Source organism: Anticarsia gemmatalis, chromosome 14, assembly GCF_050436995.1.
Source record: "Anticarsia gemmatalis isolate Benzon Research Colony breed Stoneville strain chromosome 14, ilAntGemm2 primary, whole genome shotgun sequence".
NCBI lineage: Eukaryota > Metazoa > Arthropoda > Insecta > Lepidoptera > Erebidae > Anticarsia > Anticarsia gemmatalis.
Window position 1 is genome coordinate 930,181 of NC_134758.1, and position 12,836 is coordinate 943,016.

At 33.2% G+C, this 12,836-nt stretch overlaps 1 protein-coding gene across 2 annotated transcripts in view; it reads left to right on the top strand.

Annotated features, from left to right (window-relative positions):
- Nucleotides 1-12,836, top strand: part of LOC142978348 (uncharacterized) — a 486,788-nt gene that overhangs the window by 339,398 nt on the left and 134,554 nt on the right. The window contains exon 1 of one of the 2 annotated variants that reach the window (XM_076122760.1): nt 9,245-9,524. The exons of the other annotated variant lie outside the window; for it this stretch is intronic. The gene's annotated coding sequence lies outside the window, so the exon portion shown is untranslated. Of the gene's footprint in view, nt 1-9,244; nt 9,525-12,836 lie in introns of those variants that run through there. 2 annotated transcript variants of the gene reach the window in all.

The window sequence follows — 12,836 nt, forward strand, 5'->3', positions numbered from 1 at the left end:
ACCTAGTCAATGTCTATCTGTGTATATCTATCCACAATCTGTACATAATAAAAAGAGTATTGAAAGTAATAAATTGAACCCATTAATGCCCCACTGCTGGGCAATGGTCTCCTCCCGTAATGAGGGAGGGGTTAGACCTTGAGTCAACCATGCTGGCCAATTGCGGTTTGGGGACGTTGCATACCTTCAAGAATTGTTCTAAAGAAAAAAACTATTATGTAAGTGTAAATAGCCTAGTTAAAAAATAGTGCAATTAAATTAATGATGTTCCAAGTTTTAAGCAACTTATATTTGCGATTTTTATTCTTATTCATATTGCTAACAGAACCCCAAAAACACACCAAATTTTACATTTTTTATTCATAACGTCTGCCGTATTTTTATTTCAATGTGGAGGGACAACAATAAAATATAGAGCAAAATATTAGTTTGATAAATTATACCAGTCCATAGAGCCTTAATGTTTAGACAGAAATATGTAGAGCCTTGTAAAGCCTTGTAGAGTTCTCAGTATTGCAATAAAACGTATGATATCTGACAGTTACTGGAAGGTTCTAGGGCACTGGTATAAATAGGTATTGTGATGTTAATTGTAGTTTTTGTTTTATCGTGGAATTCTTTGGCGATGATTTAGGCTTATGATTGTTATTTTATATGCGTAAGTTTGTAAAGATGGAAGGATGTACGTTTGTTACTCTCTCACGTAAAAAAATCTACTAGACGGATTTTAGACCTTAAATTTAGATTTTTTATCGCGGGAAATCATCGAACGCGGAGGCGAAAGCTAGTTTAGTTACTCTCATAGTTAGTTTATTTATAATTCTACGATCAAACAGCGAGTTTGCTGTGGACTAAGGTTTGGTACGAAAATTACAAAGTCATTGCCGTTACACTAGTTTTAAGTCTAGCAATTAGTCAACAATTTTACTGGCCTATTGTTTTCTCAGTACAGCCTTAAGCTGACCATAGATAGCCCAAAACTGAATAGAGATTGTAATTATCCTTTAGTTTTAGTATTTATGTATTATTCATGGAATATTGTAGCCGATTGCAGGCATCAGGAAGCCACTATATAACCTCTTTAGGTTATGTGTCATTGATTACTAATATCATACTAATACATAATATAGCCAAATCATATTTACACATTACATTTCTACTTGCAGTCGTCTCCAAAAGCTCATACTTAGATTGACAGAACTGCTCTTACTATGTATAGTAAGAGCAGTTCTACAGTACACTTGCAAATACCTTACAACAACTTAACTAAAGTGCGGCTTACTCACAGATGTTTATCAAAGTTTATGACACCAAAATATAAAAGAGTATAAGATTTAAAACAAAGAAACGTTTATTATGATATAAAAAATACAATAAACTCACAATTAAACCACAGTTATAAAGTTGATGTGCGTTACATGTTTACATTGATATTAAAACTATGACAAAGTTGGTTGCAATTTTGATGTATTTAAGTTAAAAGAGTAGACATTTTAGTTTATCGTTTGATACAGGCGCAATATGTAGAAATTACTTGATATGAGTAAATAAAGAACAAAAATAAATTAGGAATGGCTATAATTTTATCTTTAGCATGGTAAGAGCTTTGAAGGATTAAGGCTACGATTATACTTTCTGCATTTAACCGTCCGTATAGATTTTGTGGAAATCCCCCCCAAAAATAAAATGAAATTTAGTACCTGGTAATATATTAAAAAAGTAATAACAATTAACAAGTTTTGTAACAGTTCTGTGTTCTTTATGATGTTTGTCGAATAACTGAGTTGTAAAATTAACAATCATAAGTGACAATATTTTACTTAAGTGGGTGGTCAATTAGTGGTCAATTGCAAATTCGCATGCTAGAAGCAGGAATGCCTACTAAGTTTAGAAAAATAACGAATGTAACTCCACGTTGTAATCGCTCAATTTCAAAACTTACACCACTTTGCATATATGAAGGTAGGACGTAAAGTTTGTTTATAGCACTTTTAGTTGCAACCGCGTTTTATATGCGCGTGGGCAAACTGTTGTAAAACTTATCTCTTCATAAACTTTGCCTCATTAGTCTGAAGGCAAAGTTGTAAATGATCTAGGCTTCAATTCCAGGCTGAGACTTGTATTATTTAGAATAAGTATGGATCATAATTTTAATACTCATGTTTCGAAACATTTGTTGTTATTTTTTTATAGCTGTTTTCTTTGTTGGAAAGACTGAAATTCTTGAAATAAGGAATTATTTGTAAAAACAAACCAGCTTTAATTGGAAATCGGAAGGGTTATTTTTAAGGACTAGCGCGACACAATTAAATTCATTTGTTAGCTTAGAAAGTGTTTTAATATACATAATAAAATCTATAGTATTTATGTGTAATACTGAGACCTTATAAATAATGCTTAATAATAAATAAATTCACTAATGAAAATCCTAACAAAATATATTTTAATTTGTATAATAAAATATATTATCATTTTGTATTTAAATCGCAACTCTAAAATTACAATATTTCCTAATTTTGATGAAAATCCTACGAAAGATTTTTATCCAACAAAACGTGACTAGTAACGCCATCTGTCCACACAGGTCGGAACCGCGTCGACAGCGCGCTCACTTGAGTGACAAGTTGACGTGCGCTCGCGCATCCCATCGACCCGTGAGTTATGCGTCAATGATTCTGATATTTGAATGTGGAAATATTTATTAACCTTTAACTAGGGACGTGACAAATTGATTACACTATAAGGGACGTGTAGTCTCACAGGCTACTACTTTTAAAGTTAAATTTTGGCATAAAATTGCATTCTAATGATTAAGACTGAGTTGATATTTATTTGTTGGAATGTAATAAAACAAATATAAATGAATTCAATCAGTTTATATAATTACTTTAAACACAAATAATAATAAACATTTACTTGTACTTTTCAGCCTTAATTGACATGAGATCGTTATTTTAACATTTTAGTAGACCTTACATAAATTATATGACAAATTTTACTTCTTTTATGAAAACTTAAACAATATAAAAATAAAAAAAACATAAAAGCTTCTTCTGAAAACAAAACATAAAAATTCTGACACATACTCTATTTGGCATAAATCATTGGCAATTTTTACACAAGGGGCGAGAACATTGCAAACATAAGGGATTGCAACACCCGACACATGTGTACACAGTCATTCTGTGAAGATTAGGCGGACAAATACTGCATGCCCTTCGTTTGCCTTGACTGGTTTCAGGACTTTGGACATCTTCAACTATATCGTCAGCCAGAACTCGTTTCATCACAAGGCGTAACTCCCTTGGTAACAGCTTGCACACAACACGTCTTTGCATTTGGGGTAGCACTAGCGAACGGGCTAATGACTTTAAAAAATGTCCTCTATCTATATTCTTGGGCTGATGTATATTATATAATATATGAGCATTCACGCCGCTCAAGTCCACTATGCGGTAGAATAATCGAAATAATCGAAAATATATTTGTATGACAACTAAGGACATGTAGCCTCACAGGCTACAGTCAATTTTATAATTGAAATTACGAAGTTGTCTAATAACCGACGGCACGTCTTCTCCCTTCTTTGGTCGTTTTGGCACTAAAACAAAAGCTACTGAGACGCGGGGTCGCGGCAAGCTGGGGGAAGTTGTCAATTCTGAGAATTTACCAAACACGCGACGCCTGTGAGACTACACGTCACTAGTTAAAGGTTAATAGAATGGTTGATTAATAAGAAAACTGTGTTTATTAATTACTAATTGTAATTTTTTTTTAAATTTGGACGCGAGATTTTAAGTTAGGGTTTATACTTTTCATGAACTTTAATAGAATGGGTACTATGAAAACGACTTACGAAGAAAGTACATGTATTTCACATAAAATATTGTGTAACTAGCACTTGTTAAGAAACATAAGTATTCGTTTATTAACTGATATAATAAGTAAATCGCTCCATTTGAAGGCATATTTAGTGTTAAGAAATAGCACGTGAGACGCAGTGGTTACAATAGTCGGCACTACTAGAGGTTATCAAAGTGTTATGGGTTCGATTCTTGTACGGTTGTTCACTACTGAGAGGGTTTGTGAAAACAGATTTTTTGTATCGGTTCTATAAACTTCACATCATTTCGTTTTACATACCTATTATCCATATTACGAATTGGTATATTTACCTCAGGTAAAAACCCTGGCTAGGTTTCCGATGAACTGATGATTTCAAATGGAAATCTCAAGTACTTATTCTAATAAGAGTAAAATTACGTCACTGATCGAATAATGTTACATGCTTATTAGAATATAATTTTACCTCAAAGCATGTGAACCTAAATTCTCTGCTTTACATTCAAAATTCTAATAATATGTTAACGTAAACTTAATCTGGAGTTAACCAATGAGGTGTTTAATAGATTTTATTGACATATTTGGAATAAGTAATCATTATTAACATTATAATTTAGTTTTCATGGTGAGAACTCGAATGAGAAACCGTATTTGGTCGAATAATGAAAGAAAATGGTGATGTCAATTCAGATTAGTGTCATCGATTTGATTTTGTTCTGTGGGAATTTTATTCATGTCACTTATTGGTCCACTACTATTGGACTATTACTATAGAGTTAGATGATATTCTTAATAAGAAACCTACGTAAATGCTAGTTTGCGTAAGCGATGTCTTTTTTTACTAAAATGACACTTAAAAAATATTTTTGCAAAAGAATGCTTACTTACTCTTATGTCTTTGTAGCCTCAGTGGCCTAGATTTTGCATTTATTTAGCTCGTTATTCGATTTTGAATATTGAGTCGCTATGGGCAAAACCAAGAATCATTCTGAATTTTGTTGTCATTAATCAGATGTATAACGAATAGCTTCTTTATTGCAAGTAGAGTAAATTAGGACTACAAAATGTTGCCACTTTCTTAGCTTTCTGCTCAAAACAAAACTAAAGAATGTAATTGCTCCAATTACCAAAAACATTTTCATTCTTCCAACATTTTTGTATAACAAAAAATCATAAGTAAGCCATTGCATAACCTTAAAATTAGTAAGATTAACAATCCACATTTTGTCAAAAAACCTGGTATTCTTAAACCTCAGTTAAAACTTCCTGTTGGGCCGCATCCCAAAGTGGGTGCGACAAAAAAAACGCAGCGTCCGCAATTTGTTCGCCGACCGACCCAGCGATAAAACCTTAAATGCACTTCGCGACAGATTGCGTACCATGTTTGAAATCCGATTATAAAGTAGCCTCCTTTGTATACGGCCTTTTCTCTTTGGTCATTTGGCCATTCGATAGACATGATTGGTATTTTAAATTAAACGAATTATATAAATGAAGAGCTGCTTTTATAGTAAGGTGTGCGTGTAAATTACATTAAGAAATACCGTATTACAAAGTTCTATTATACGAATAATCGTTGTGGTACGGAGAAAATCTAGTAAAATGATAATGAAAGATTTGTTATACTCAAAAGTATAGAGATATAAAGAGCATAGAGCATGTATGTATGTACAGAATTAAGGAGAATTAACATACTTTTAGAAACAATTTAGGTTTCTGAGACTTAATGTAGGGCATTGCGATTCCTAATTAAATAAGATGCTGGTTTTGCACCTGGCTTCAGTCGTATAAATGTTTTCTTTTCGTTTTGTTTCATAGTAGTACTTAATTCATGTTGGGTGCAATTGGTTGTATGTCCTAATTCGTTCCGAAATTAATTTGCAAGTGCAGTTGCTTTGTCTATACTGAGGTACGATTCCTTACCAATATCGACTAGTGACAACCGCCTAGCTGTCGTAAATTTTTGTATGAATTTCTGATCAGCGTCTACGGAGCACCGTAGAAACTATATTTGCAGTAAATTTTAAATGTCAAAATCGATGTTCGATTGTACTGATTTTGGAAAATTGGGCTATTAGTGATATGAAAATTAGAATACTATATTATGCCACAGCAAAGCTATTTATCCCCGATAAACAATATAGGCTATTTTAGTCACACAGGTTGAAGTTTTACAACAATCCTTACTTACAAAGTTGCGGTTAAAGCTAGGTATAAAAGCTACGTAATATATCTAAATAGGTCTCAATGAGTCATGTGTTGTAAGGACGAGTAACATCCTTGAATAAACAGGTTGATGTCATGCAGGTAAACCGTTTGTTAGAGAAATCTTAGTGATGTTGTACGCGTGAAGATTGGTCTTGTTAGTTTGGTTTATTTGTTGAAATGCTTATTGGAATGACATATGAATATTTTTATTGTAATTTTCTTTGTGGACTATTAGTAAGAAGATTCAGCATTAGAGGTCTCAGTCAATAAGTTTTAAAATTTTCAATTTTATGTTTCGTAATTCTGATCTGAACAGTACGATCATTAGTATAGAAATCAATTATTGATTAGAAGGAACATTTTTCATTGTGTGTGTCATTTTCTCCCACTTTTTGTTCTTGTAGGAACTAGCACAGAAAAGACTTGACTTTATTTTATGTATTTATCAATTTGATTCTCATTGAATTCTGATACCAATAAGAATCCATTAGGTATCTAATTTCTGCTAGAACTTCCGAAATTTATTAAAGTTGGTTGCTTTGCGGATTTGATAAATGTTTATAGTTTTTGAATCGTTTACTTTTGCTTTATTTTGATATTTATATACTTAATTACATTTTTGCTAGACCCATTAGAGGCTAAACCGTTTAATTGAGTTAGGTAGTTGTCATTATAATTTAGTATGTGACTGATGCCTTAATTAGTGGAAACCTATATCAAAATTAATAGTCTTTTTTTTGGCTAACATTATATGTTATATGTATTAGAAATAATAATCACTTGTTCCAACGGTGAAAGAAAACATCTTGATGCAACCTTGTATGCCTGAGAGTTCTTGAGAGCATGTAAAGTCCCCGCAATTGGCCAGCGTGGTAGACTCAAGGCCTAACCTCTTCCTCATTACGGGAGGAGACCCATGCCCAGCAGTGGGACATCATGCCCAGCAGTGGGACATTAACGGGTTAAATTTATTTATAATTTAATTTTTAATTTTTTTTTAACAGATAATAACTATTATTCCCAAACTAATCGATACAATCATACAACCAATCCAATTGTCTCACGTAAATATCACGTTACATCAACATTACGTAACGCCTGCGAAATGGTCACTGAACATAAAACCTAACCTCCGACCTTATCGCAACGCAGTACTAAAATCTTAGCATTAGGCCCGTTTTAAAACACGTTCTAAAGTGTTACTTACTGACCTTTTAGTAATGTGCTTTTGAAATTAAGTGAAATTGTGAGTAGAAGATAGTGATAGTGATATTGTGTTAATAGGAAGTTAGTTTGATGAAATTGTATTTCTATTTGATGTAAGGATGCGAAAGGATTTTTACACGCTGATGTGCACCGCCCTGCTCGCGAAAAACTTTCCTAATTTAACATCTTAGGATTTTTTTTTTTTAAAATTAGGCTAATTTATAGCCTGGGCTTTTAACTTACTCCATACTCAACATTTAAAACGGTTCAGCGGTTTATGGAAATATTTATGGAATAATAGAAACAGGAATTTTGACATTTGTGATAATGTTAGTTTAGAAAATCTTAAAAATCTATTGATGCAAAAATCATCATTTAATCATCGTACCATATTTAAGTATATGTTCCTACTTTTTCGAGAAGTCTTCTAATACATGTATGATTGGATGTGAATGAGGCAAGGAAAATTTGTAAGGATCGTAGCAAGTGGCGACCTTTCGTCTCTACCTTTACCCTTGTGGAAAAAAGGCATAATATTATGTATTTCTGTATGTATCTAATATACTAGTATAAATGCATGTAATACTATACGTGTAATACAGTCTCATATAACAGAAAGATCGCTCGCAGAATCTCCATACATCTTCGGAACTCCTCGGCAATCCTCGTGTAAGATCGGGAAATGCGTAACATTAGTAACTACTTATTTATTGTCAGTTTGCGTAATATGCAAATGAAGGATACTACTATAAAACAATTTATCTGACAACTAGCTTGCGTTCCCGACTCCGCTCGTGGTTGTTTCCTTGCTGAAATACTATGTTTGAATCTGAGTTTTTCTCCCTTTCCTGATCTTTAAACATTTCTCCATTCAGTTCCATGAAGAAATTAATAATTTATTAATTAGCGGTATTTTAATTGTCATTGTTAAAAAAATAGGTCACCTTCATTTCCTAACCAGTGATGTTAGCAAAACTGGTTTCTTTACTAAGTCTATAGTAAGTGATCAATCAAATTAAAGTAAAATCATTCTCGTCAACATTTACCTACTAGAATTAATTAGTATGCGGTATTCGTCTTGACCCGTCTTTAGTGGACAATGTAAATACCAGATCATATTTGTACATAACGGCGTTTAAAACACGTTCCGCGATACAATTGTTTAAATCACCTTAAAACAAATATGTAGGTCACGAGAGATCAAAGAAATATGTAAATATATTATGAAAGGGCCGTGAGCTGTATTAATTAACCAGCATATGCCATGTGTCACCAGCCTCAACCAATTACGCGATGATCTACAAATCCCCACTTTTAGGGGGGCAGTCATTGCCCCCCTTATAACGGTACAGGCGGGGCCTCCGCGGGACACGCCAATCGCCGCAAATGCTGCGCGCGCGCACGCCGATGATCTAAGCGAATGATCTAGCTTGCTTGTCATTTCGCGAGCACCGGATTGGTCCGTGATAAAATATTTCGTTACGCGACCACGATTCGGCACGATCTAGTTTCGGCCGTGCGTTATCTCATTCTTTATTGATCGTTAATGTCTCGGGTCAATTGACATTTTTACGACATAAATAAACTTTGACCTAGATTAATTCATTCAAAAATTTAACATAAATGTATAGTGTAAATCATTGCTACAAAAGAGCGCATCCTCATAAAGGGTGCAGCCACCTGCGCCGGCGCACCAAACAAATAAATTACCCCGGCACCGACGAGAGGACAAAATAGCTGCTCACACTGCCATACGGTACGTGTTTTATGGTCCTACAGCATAGAGAAAGTAACGGTACCGGGAGCGCGGCCTTCCCACCCGATGTCCGACCGCTAACTGACTGATGGGCGAAGCTTAACCTCTGATAATAAGAGAGCGAGACGGGGATACAACCGGTGCGCGCGCGAGACGAGGACGGGAGATGTATCTTCTTCGGTGATCGTGAAGTGCAAGATGAGTACACAGTCACACAGTCACATACGGACCACATCCGAGTGAGGCCCGGCTTCGGTTTTTAAAAAACGAAACGCGCGATCCGCGTTGCGCGTACGCACGGACGCGCGCACGAATTTCGTATTCGCGAATTTTGAAAAACTTTTTTTTTAATAATGACGTTTTGAAACTGTTACAAGTGAATTTTATGTGTATATAATTTTGTGTAGTTTTGTGTAAATATGAGAAACGAGTAAGTTTAGTGGAGAACTAATTATATTATTGCAAAATTGAGGAAGTAAATTGTCAGCTGTTTGCAGTCACGGGAATAAAGGTAGGTGATTTTTTGACATACTATTATGACTGGAAAATCATATTATTTTTTATGATCTAATAATAATATTTAATGACGTATAACGAAGCGTATATTTTTATTGCGTTTACGCGCTTCGAATAATGATTTTGACTTGTCAAATTTTATGCCTGTATACCTATCTTTGTATTCATCAAAAAGTTTTATGTCTGTGTTTTAATATTTTAAAAATAGTTATTTTTATGTTTATTAGCTTCTTTAGAAAATTCAAATATTATTGCCGTTTCATGGGTGTATAAAAATGTGAATAGTTTTATACATTTTTATAAGTGATAGTTGTAAGTTTTACGTTTAAATGATAATAATGTTTTGTATAAGTGCGTGATAAATATTTTTATATACACTATAACTAGGTATTATAGCGGTTATAAATTTTATTTTAACTACAAGCGAAGAAAATATTTTTTGCTCCTGTACTGAGATGGTAGCATACGTTTTAAACGTAATTATTTTATAATTACAATTACTGTAGTTTATAGTTGTATATTTATTTAAACTTTAAATGATTTATAACACATTTTTCTTAAGAGCCAAAATATGTTTTAATAACTAGACTTGAAAGGATATAATTACACCTAATGGCATATTATTACTGATGCCGGTGGAGTACAATTAATATTATTTTTATTTGGTTTCAATGAAAATATATTGTGTTTACTAGCTGAGTTTCAGTTGTAAATAACATGTCTCTAGCAAATTACACGAAACAAAATTATTCTCTTCAAGTATATACTCTACAATATAAAACAAACCGAACAGATGATTATTAATCTAATCAAATTCTATGCATATTTTCCAATTACATCTTTTTCAATGGTTTTCCCATAAATGTAACCACAAAACAACTAGGCCATTCCATACCCACGTAACACATAGCAACTGAACTCTATGCCTCTACATTTGGCGCCAAACTCCACATCATTAATCATACTCTACACAGTCGACTCTATCGACTCTACCACACATATGATCGAGATAAGTTAAGATCAAAGTTCACACCTATCTTGTACATTGTTTTTGACTCTACATGACATGAGGCTGTATTGTTTTTTTAAGGTAGAGTCGTTTTTTTTGTTGATATTTGATTTGTATGAAGGATTTTGTTGCTAAGTGGTAGAGTCTTTAAAAATAATTTAATTTATCTTCAGGAAATTTTTTACATAAACTTTAAATTCTAGAACTATATCATTGTAGAGATGGTTAATTTAAGGTATTGGTATGAAAAAAAAATGAATTAATTTTAAAATAACAACGGTACAGACATTGTTATAATAAATGTTGTTATTAATCGTTTTATTTTCAACTTATGCCGCACATTTACCTAACATTTTTATGGTTTAATAACTGAACGGATTTTCATGAAACTTTGCATAGATAAAAGTCATATAGATATTACTTGCATTATAATTGCTGACACCACTGTCTACGCTCTCAGGTAGTTGGCGTGACATTATGTATGTATATTAAGCTTTATTTTATTTTAAGAAGAAACACCTCTTAGCTGCAGTTAAAGAGAATGAAACTATCTTACCAATCAGCAAAGTGTTTAATAAAGTTAGGGTCTAATTAATTTTACAGTACTTTAGGTTAACATTAGTAATAACCAACAGTTAATTAATTAAATACTAACGGTTAGTTATCGTTAGTAATAACTACACTATTTAGTTAGTAAGTAGTAAAGTAATACCTAAAAGAACTACCTTCCCAAAAAGCTATCCTTTCTTCAAGGTAGATAGACGTGTTATCCAAGGCTGTAATCGTGCACATAACCATGTAAATGTATGTTATTGCTCAATATATTTGTATGTTTGTAATCAATCACACACTGTGATACATCTGACAAGTGTTAGAGATCACTTGAGTTAGTCACGGACGTTTTCTTGAACGTTTATAGGGTTCCGTAAGTGAATGACGCCTCCGTGGTCCAGTGGCTGTAGTGGTCGTCTTGCCACAATAGCTCGACAATTTACTAGAGAGTCACAGCATGCGTGATGTAATCAGGTTGTAATTAAGAATTCTGTGTATTTATGTATAATAGAATACGGGAATTAACGCGAACACGCATTTAACCTTAAAATGCCTGTTCGCGTTAATTGCCAAATTAAGGTAAAATGCGTGTTCGCGTTAATTCCCGTATTCTATTATACATTAAAAATACAACGCGAGAGTTTAAAAGTTATAATTCTGTGTATTTCCAATATAAAATAACTTTATCAAACAAGTCACCGTCAGCTGCATAAGTCTGTAGGTCTCTGATGTTCTAATATCTGAATTTTGTATATTTCTACCTGCTGTGAACCTTTTGTACAAGGCTCTTTACTGAGTCGTTGGACTATACCATTGCGACGGGAGGTCGTTGGTTCGATTTCCACTAATAGTTGTCCGTTACTAGTATATTTGTAAAAGTTTCTACGAAGTGGTAGATTAACTATTCGTAGATCACAAGAATACATGTTTCGCGAATAAATCGAACTCACGACTCCCCGCGTAGTGGCGTGATCGCGGCGATGACTTTAACCACTGTACCATCGAAATGTATACGGAACTTTTTATTTATAGATCAACTCATACTTAATGTTATTTTAATTCGTTAAAATTCACGCGTTCAATCACCTTATTATTTCACTTCACATATAAATCATACTTTTATAAAGAGTAATGTCTTGTTTGTATAATTGGAGCTAACGCAAAAACTGCTTGACCGTCCACTATGGGACTTTCACTGATGGATAGCTCTTGATGGGATAATGAAGTGCGTTTATTTTAAGAAGTTATTATCTAACGCACGATAAGTATTATGTGTAACTTTGAAATCGACTGTAGCACAGTAATTTAAAGTAGCTAACATGTTGCTACCAATGGAAGGCCATGGGTTCGATTCTCAATCAGAAATAATATTTTTATGGCAATAAAGTTTCTTGGTCAATAGTATTTTATTTTTGAATATTTGTATGATTGTAAAAATCTTCGAAACATAAGATTGAATTTATTTGTAGACCTACTTATACTATGTAATTTTAAGGCTTTTCCTGAAAACCGTTTCACTGTTTTCTTATCATCACGTAAAAGCTTAGAAAGTTCAAATCGTAAACTTTTACTAGTATTGTGTGCTTGACGGTCTTTGTAGATAAGTAGTGAATACAATAAATTTTTCCAAGATATTGAAAGAAAATAAGATATTTTGAAAGAAAATTAACTCAGGTACAAAAGAGTTCAACGCGTTTTTGTTTTACTTTTGCTTTTGAAATATGCCATTACTTTTTTATACTTTCA